This window comes from Athene cunicularia, assembly GCF_003259725.1.
Source record: "Athene cunicularia isolate RWA chromosome 6 unlocalized genomic scaffold, athCun1 chr6_part1, whole genome shotgun sequence".
In the NCBI taxonomy this organism is placed as follows: Eukaryota; Metazoa; Chordata; class Aves; order Strigiformes; family Strigidae; genus Athene; species Athene cunicularia.
In genome coordinates this window covers 4828191-4834301 of record NW_020799105.1, presented here as the reverse complement: position 1 = coordinate 4834301, position 6111 = coordinate 4828191, and the positions used below count along the sequence as shown (strand labels likewise).

At 50.6% G+C, this 6111-nt stretch overlaps 2 protein-coding genes across 2 annotated transcripts in view; one reads left to right on the top strand and one right to left on the bottom strand.

Moving 5' to 3' along the window:
• FBXL15 (F-box and leucine rich repeat protein 15) overlaps positions 1 to 6111 on the bottom strand; it is a 21219-nt gene that overhangs the window by 3816 nt on the left and 11292 nt on the right. The window lies entirely within an intron of this gene.
• The window catches only part of PSD (pleckstrin and Sec7 domain containing), a 44639-nt gene continuing 38919 nt past the window's right edge, over positions 392 to 6111 (top strand). Inside the window, exons 1-2 of the mRNA XM_026851473.1 lie at positions 392 to 402; positions 2505 to 2614. The gene's annotated coding sequence lies outside the window, so the exon portion shown is untranslated. The remainder of the gene's footprint in view (positions 403 to 2504; positions 2615 to 6111) is intronic.

Below are 6111 nucleotides of genomic sequence, written 5' to 3'. Positions count from 1 at the left end.
GCTGCCCTCTCGGCGGGCTCTGCCGCCCTCTCTCCGCCCGCAGGAGCGGAGGGACCCCTGGGAAAGGCCGGTCCCCGGGGCTCAGTTTTCACAGCATCCCCGGCCGGCAGCCGCTGGGTCCCCGTTCCTCCGCCGATACCGGGATGCCCCCCCAACCCCAGGGTCTGGGACGGGACTGCCGCCGCCCCCAGCCCGCATGCCGCGACCCTGCCAACAAGCCCTTCGCGCTTCGGTCTCCCGCCGGTGCCCTGCCTGCCCCCGTAACCCCGGGGAGTGAGCGGGGCCCATCCCTTTGCCGGCAGCCCCCGCGGAGAAGCGGCCCGGGCTCCTGCCGGCTCAGTTGCCATAACGACTTCAGAGAGGGCTCCCGCAGAAGCAGACGCTGCTGTTTCCCCGCTGCCGGTTTGAGAGGAAGGCCCCCCGTTTGTACGGCAGACGTACCGACCCACCATGCCTCAGAGCTAGCCCTGATGGGTGACCCCATCCCTGGCTCAGATCTGAGCCCTGCCGCCTTGTGCAGCAGCACCAAGCTGCTGCTCACTGCTGGCAACAGGCACTATTAAAGATCCACCTGGCAAAAGAGCAGGGCCTACATACAGTGAACGAGTCCCAAATCCCTGGTCCTGAATTCCCTGGAACAAGTTCCCTGGCAAGCAATGACCCGTCTATGCACCCTGGTTTGCTCATTCCCTCCCCATGTGGAGGCTGGTTTGGGGAAAGGTCTTCTTACCCCAGCGCCTGTCCTCTGGAAGTAGCTACTCATGCTACCTGTCTGCCCCTGGACATGTAGCACCTGCCCCTTCAGGGTCCCAGTGGCTCCCTGAGTAAGCCCAGTGCTTTTCTCATTTACAGAAGGACAAATGAGGCAGAGACTTTCAATTTTCTAAAGGAGCTGAGAATGGCCCCAGCCATGGCCTGGAACAGCCCTTCCTTCCCCTGAGGTGGGGACACAAAAAGCTCTGGGAGTCCTGATCCTCCTTAGAGACCAGGAGGTTTCAGCCCTGTGCTCACTCTGTTCTTGAGATCCTGCTGTGAAATAGAAGTGTGGCACCTGGCAGGGAGTCAATATTGCCCCTGTAAGTGAATGATTGTGACTGTATTTGGCTACAAGGAGGCTTTTTGAAATAGTGGTCTTGGTCTGGATAGGAGGTGAGGGAGCATCAGTGAGCAAGGGAGCGCAACGCTCAATTACATCTGGCCTTCGTTGAAGGCTTTCTGTGCCAAACCAGACCTGGCTGGGAGCCCCCAGCTTGTGTTAAGTCCATGCTTGGAGGAGCTGTGTCTTGGAGGGCTTATAATCTTTCCTGAGCCACATGTGTGCTGGGCTGGCAGGTGGGACCTGTTCTGGTCCCTTACCAACTCTGCTTATGCTTTTCATTTCATCTGATCCAGCTGGGCTGGCTGAGTCCCTTCCCCAGAAGTCTGCTGGTAGCAGGGCTCAGAGGAGGGCTGAGAATCAGCCCAGACAGATTCTGGGTACCACAGGGAGGTTGGGAGGCACTGTTATAACAGAGGCAGAAGTGAGACATGGCTGTGTTTGCTTGGCCTCTGTTGCATTCCAACCTTTTCTTGCACTGCACGTGGAGAAGATCCTACGTTTAGGATCTGGCGCCAAGGCAGAGTCTCAAGGGTTGGCTAGTGCAGAGCCATCTCTGCTGAGCCACTCATGGCACTATTCAAGAATCACACCTAATCTAGCTCACTGCAGCCTGCTTGCAGGACAGCAGTCCTTGTGCTAAGACTGGGGCACTGCAGCCTCTCAGGTGGTGCTGGCTCTTTTCCAGATACAGTTCTCGGGGTCAGTATTGCCATGGGAAACAACGAACAGCTTTTCAATGCTGCAGCCTGAAAACAAGTTTCCTAACAGAACACCACAGTAAGTGCAGCAGGGTGCTTGTTCCAACAAACCTTTTTAGCCCCTGAGCTCAGTGTAGCCCTGATTTTGCTGTTTCAGCATTTAGAGGCATGCAAGCAAGATGGAGAAGAGAAGGGTGAACATGACAGCTGTGTCAGGGCACAGCAAGGGTGGCTGTCTCTGAAAGGGAAGAAGCCTCCTTAGTCAGTGACCAGCCACTCAGTACTTAAACAGTACCCAGTGAAAGCAACCAGGGTCAGGCACAGCCCTATGGGTTAACAGGCAAGGCCATGGTGTCACAGTAGGGCTGAAATCAACAGTACTCATAGGCCAGTATGAGTCTAGCTTAACTGAGCTAAGTTGAAGACCAGCATTCCTACAACATTTCTTAACAACAACCAAGAGCCCCAGACTGAGCTTAAATAGAGTCCTGGGCCTATGGGCGGGACTGGTGGAGGCTCCAGGTGAGGCTGGTTAAGGCCACTAAGGTTTATTAGTGCCCCCAGGGCCTTAGCAGCTGTTTGTCTGTGGTAGAGCTAGTAGGTTGGTTGGTTTGAGGCTATGGCTATTAAGCTGTATGTGTTGTGTACTAGGTATTGTGGGCAGTTTCCAGCTGTAAAATGATCAGATTTCTCTTTCTTCTCTACAGGTTGCTGCAGATGTAGAAAGAGCATTAGAGCCTATTACTGCATTGTAAGGGTGCATGCTTTACACCATCAGGATGTCCAGTGGAGCTAGCAACCTAGGACTGCACCAATGGTAAGGATACCTAGTCAGTATTACTTTTGTGCTTGTGTCTGTAAAGTTTTCCTATAGTAGAATGGTTGTGGTATGGCTGTACAGCACTGCAGTACAGGGCTTGGGTAGTGTTATCTACTGTATCTTAGCACTGAAGGGAAAACTCAAAGTAAGTAAGCTTGAAGGACTAGAGCTTTGGTCTCCTCAGTCAAGAGTTGCAGCAAGCTTTTGCTGTTCTGATAAGATATGCTTTGCCTAAGGTGGGTCTGCATTTGTCTTGAGAGGTGTTTCTAAGTCTGCTTTTTAAGCTTCTGCTAGGTGCATGTTTCTAGTTGAGTCCTAATACTGCAAACTGCTCTGCTAAAACAGCTTCCTGAGTTGGCCCTAATGTCAGGGAGATCCTATAAGACCAGGGGAATTCACCTTGCTAGTCAAGCAGTAGGATGAGGGCAGAGCTTAGGCTAAAAACTTTCTGCTCTAAGCTTGGATAGCTGCCAGCTTCTAGATTTTAAAGAGGATGTAGAAAAGATTATCACAACTATTCTTGTAAGACTAACCAATTCTCTTAATTTATTTTCTAAAAAGGAATAAAGAAGGCTTGTGGTCCTGTTCATGTGCAAGTGTACTAGTGTCTGTAAGTGCTATGAGTTCAGGGGTAAGCCTCAGGACATGAGAGATGAGGAAATGGAGTTGATTGACACTTAAGTTAACCCAACTGGCATGGTTTCAGTATATATCCTGTTAGGTCTATGGCACAGTGTGTGTCTGGTGTCATTCAGGCAGCCCCAGTTCCTAGCTTAAAGAGGGTGCCCCTTGCAAGATCAATGAGGTGAGCTTAGAGGTGCTTCCCTTCCAAAGGGGAACTGTATCTGCTGTGATTCACCAGGCATATGATCATCACTTCTGTTTTGTCCCCTCGTAAGACACTGTTTTGGACAAAGTGTGTCTGAAGCTGCCTGTTCCTAGAAGCAGTGCTGGCTGTGACACCTGCAGTGCTTGCAGGGCAGCTGGGGAAATGTACTGCGCAGGTACCTTCAACAACCAGGGAACACTGGTCAGTCCCATTGCTCTCCTGTTATCGCAGTGGCCACTGATGTCTTGTGAGGGAAAGCAGGGTTCTTGTGTCAGGCCTTGAGCTGATCTATAGTGACAAGACACCCAGCTGAGCCCTGGGAGGGAGAAAGCAGATTAACTCACAACTGCTGCTACAGCTTTCTTATATCTTTCTTGGAAACATATGGTGCTGGCTGTTCTTGGAACCAGGGCAGGCCTTGGGTCTGATCCTGCTGTCATTTCTATCCTCATGAACATTCCCCTGAAGTGAACAGAGACTTCAGCCAGCTCCACTGCTGTGAGGCAGTGCTAGTGACTAGCTGTACTTTTGAAGAGTCTAGAGAAGCAGTTTGGTTTTGGCTTCATCCTTTAGGAAGCAGGGGTGAGTTTTAGGGAACTGGGGCCTGAGGGAGGGGAGTCTTGTGGTTAGAAGAGCTGACCTCAAGTCAGGAATACCAGGCTTTGGTTTCTTAAGGTGCTCCTGATTCGCCAGTTCATCTTGGGCAAGTCTTCCCCACTCATGCCCCTTGAATTTTCCCCTGCATTGAAAATGCAGTTATTTCCATGTCAAAGGTATATTAAGGGGTTGGCTGGGTTTCCTTGATTAAAGATTAGTATGATGTCAAGTCAATGCTATCTATCACCTGGTGTTGATGGCTTAGCACTTTGCTGGTTAAACAACTTTAGTTTTGCAAAGACACTGGGGGCATTTCCTTTACAGTTTTCTACTAGTCTCAAGTGGGGCAAGATGCAAGGTCTTCTCAAGGACACCAGTAGCCTGCAGTGTTCATTACTTAAGATGTGAGGGCTGGGTGCATGCAGCACCCCAGAAGTTGAGTCTCTCAACACTGTTTTTCCTTGAAATCTCACTAGGTTCTTTCAAAGGATCTGACTCCATATTCTTTCTGGCTGCAGGATGAGTCTGACACACTCCATCACTCTTAGAGTTGGAGTGGACCACAGCTGGTCTTCTTGGTTACATGGGCGAAAGTGTTGAACTTAGAGCAAAGTGCTCTCAGTGAGTGCTGAGATTGCACAGTGCCACCAGGAGCCACTTTTAAGGTGGTGAAACAGGAACATATGATGCCTTCTGTTCAGCTCTTTCCTGTATGTGCCACCTTCCCCTTTCTCTTACTGAGAAGAGAATCTGAGTCAGGGCTAAAAAAAAAAAGTGAAGCAAGGCCAAGTTGTGCAAGTCAGGGTTGGAAGAGTAACATGCTCGAGGAGCTCCCAGCCACACACCAATGCAGGGCTGTTCTGTAGCATCCCCCTCATAAATCCACTGCTTCCAAGCTTTTGGCATGTTCTTTGCATGTGTCTCCACACACCTCCATGGTGGCAGGTTTTGCTTCATTTCCTCACTATAACTGTGATTACTGCTTCTTCATTGACCTTTTAGGGTTTCCATAGCTTTTTTTACAATTCTATATGTGACCACATTCTCCCTGTGGTGGGTCAGGCTGTGTGTCTGGGGCTTGCTGTTTCTTTTCTGCATAAGATACTCCCTGTATTCATTGCTTTTACTCTCCCTTACACCCTTTCACCTTTCTCCATGTGAATCTTGAGGCTGAAGGTGGGGGAAAGGGATCACTGCTTACTGTTGCAGAGATTAGTTAGAGAGTAGGTCCAGAGATCTGTGCTGCAGCACAAGCCATGTCCTGGGGATCTACACCAGAGAACTGGTGATACGAATTGTTTCGGACTAAATTTTTCTCATTGGTGTAGTGACTCACCATGGTGAGGTGGATCTGAATGACCTGCTGGCAGCCAGGAAGCTCCATCCTCAGTGGAGTCTGCACCCCACCAGACAGAAATTTCTTGCTTTCCTTCAAGACCATCTTTTCCCCGAGCATCTTTTTACCATGAGATACTCCCACACAATTGTTCCCCTAACTGTTGTGTAGGGAGATTATTTATGGCTCAAGCTGTGCTGAGGCCCCACCTCCCACATCCTCAGGACAGGTTTTACCATGCTGGCATTTCTGCCTTCATCTTGAATGAGCAATGATGGTGCAGGTGGAAGCCTGCTTGCTATCTGACTGGGACAGAGTCTGAGGTGATTTCTGTAACAGCAGGTGTTCCTGGGGTGTTACAGAAATATTTTGTTACAGCTCACTCTGAGGCCCAGCACACAGAGTTTGCTACCTCCTCTCTATACGCCTCTGCTTTTTCAAGCTTGGGTCCCTCCTGCAGAAAGGGGGAGCCCCAGGTTGGGATCTGGGACAGTGGGGAGGGCAGGCAGCAGCTACCCCTCACATAGACTGTAGTCTGCACTGGCTCTTCTCTCTGGTAAGTAATTTTGGAGTCTGTGTCCTTTTTCAGAGTGCTTTACACCCTTGAAGAATCCTGCTGTGCTCCCATGTGCCTGCCCCATGCAAGAGAGCTACAAGGTGCACAGGACAGTGCAGGTGTGCTTTCCCTGATCCAGGTCTAGGCAGAAACCTAAGGGGGGGGGGGGGGGGGGG